This window comes from Myotis lucifugus, unplaced genomic scaffold, assembly GCF_000147115.1.
Source record: "Myotis lucifugus unplaced genomic scaffold, Myoluc2.0 scaffold_26, whole genome shotgun sequence".
Taxonomy (NCBI): domain Eukaryota; kingdom Metazoa; phylum Chordata; class Mammalia; order Chiroptera; family Vespertilionidae; genus Myotis; species Myotis lucifugus.
Window position 1 is genome coordinate 1,949,846 of NW_005871074.1, and position 2,240 is coordinate 1,952,085.

Here is a 2,240-nt window from a genome sequence, read left to right on the forward strand (position 1 = left end):
AGATTGAGGTCAGACCAGTGTAATGGACCATCCAATGTTAATTGTTCATCACATGTATGAAAAGGACAATCTTCTCTCCAGGAGCTTATGGGTAAGTTCAAAGGTGAAGAAGTAAATATATGAAAAAGTAAATAGCTATACAAGTATGAACCGATGCTACAGACTGAATGTTTGCCCCCCACCACTCATTCATATGTTGAAACTATTCTCCTAATGTGATGGCATTTGGCAGTGGGGCCTTTGGGAGGTGATTCATCCCCTTACAAAAGAGACCCCATAGGGCTCCCTCACCCTTCAGCCATGTGAGGACACAAAGAAAAGATGGGCATCTGTGGATCAGGAAGTGGGTCTTTACCAGACACCGAATCTGCTGGCACCTTAATCTTGGACTTCACAGCCCCCATGATGGTGAGAAATGAATTGTTGTTGTTTATAAGACTCTGAGTCTGTGGCACTCTGTTACAGCCACCTAAACGGACCAAGGCAACTAAGTTCTCATAAGATGATCTATAATTATTGTGTGAGTGGCAGAATCTCTTCTGAGCTGGAAGAAGGGCAGTCAGGTTAGATGATTTCCTTAGACACTGTTTTTAGATCCATCATTGTATGAATCTGACAATAAGAGCTTTTAGATCAGAGTTTTATTATCCAAGCAGGTTTTATTTTCTTCCTCTGATTGCATTAATATCAGAAAGTAATTCAAGGGCAACAGCCATGTGGAATTAAAGGTCAATTATTTGCAATAACTTACATTTAAGATATCTAAGTGTATAACACAGTATTGTTGACTACAAGTGCAATGTCACAGAGCAGATTTCTAGAACTGATTCATTTTGCCTAACTTTATGCCCATTGACCAGCAACTGCCTATTTCCCTCTCCCCCAAAGTCCCTTAAAATCTTTGCACTTGATTTTTAAAGTAGTTCTTAAATCTAGTTGTTTGCAAGTTCAAAGTGTCTCCAAACAAGCAACATTTGACATTTTCTCACCACTTTCGAAATTCTTATTTCTATATTGGTTTCATTAGAAAGTCTGTTTTTCCTTACCAGGACCTTGAACACTCTTAATATTTCTGATTATATAAAATACAATGGGGCTAATACTATATACAAAATCCATTTAAAAAAAAAGAAGCCTTGCACTCTATGGAAAGAGGTCAAAAGGGGACTTGATCTTGGAATAACACTTAACTTTTCCAAATGTCTGTAACCTGATATACAAGGCACAAAGGGGAGACAGAGAGACTTGGTACTCAGAATCACTTACAGGTCATAAGAATGGTCCCTGAGGCAAGGAATTAGGACCTTGCCTCCCTCGGCTTTCTATCCCACCATCTTTGAGGCTTGAGAGGGAGCTTGAGGTACCCACCCCTTTCTATCTTTCAATACTTACAGTTTCACCATCAATATTTGTCTTAAGTCCAGTAGGGCTAATCTCATTCTGTTCTCTGTCCTTGTTTATTTCAGGTATCCTAAAAAGCCCCAGGCACCCAGGTCACCTCTCATCTCCCACTCTATAATTCCTATAGGTTCTGCATACCCACTATTGTATCCTAACTTCCGAACCCTTTCTGTTGTGTCTCTGTAATTCCTGGTCCATCATCAGCAAAATCCCACATAGCCTTAATCTCTTTGCCTGAATCTCCCCTAAGGACCGCGCTTCCCCTGGAGCCCTCAAGGGGAGATTATTTTTCTTCTGTAGTCTTTGTACCACTGGGCCTGGAGGAGAGCTGATATTCTGCACGAATCGCCTGACTTCTTAAAGCGCTTTTCCCAGTCCTCTCCCCAGACATCACCAGCTTTGACTCCCATAACAAATCCTTCCACTCAATACACTTCATTGTTGCTGCCATGTGAGAAGGCGGTCACTCCCCCTCATTTCTTAAAGATTTTAGCTCCTGCTTTGTTGTCACTCTCTCCAGTTTCTCTCTTGACTTAAGTTTTGGTGATTTCAGGACTTTTTACATGGTTTTCCCGATGCCTGGATTCTCAGTTCCTGACCTCCTCTCCTGTAATTCTGTTTGTCAGCCACCCATTCTCGTGTCATACACCCGATCTTGTCATCACCAACAACTGCTACATTTCAAGTTCACGCCTCCCAATTTCACATTATTACCTCCTATCTGTCCCAATCAGTCTTTTTAGTAGCCTAACTCCAAGAGTACACAGCCCTACTAGAACCTCCCATCATATTATCCTACTATGTGTTCATGTTCTTCACCCCCTTGGTGTCTTCTTTTT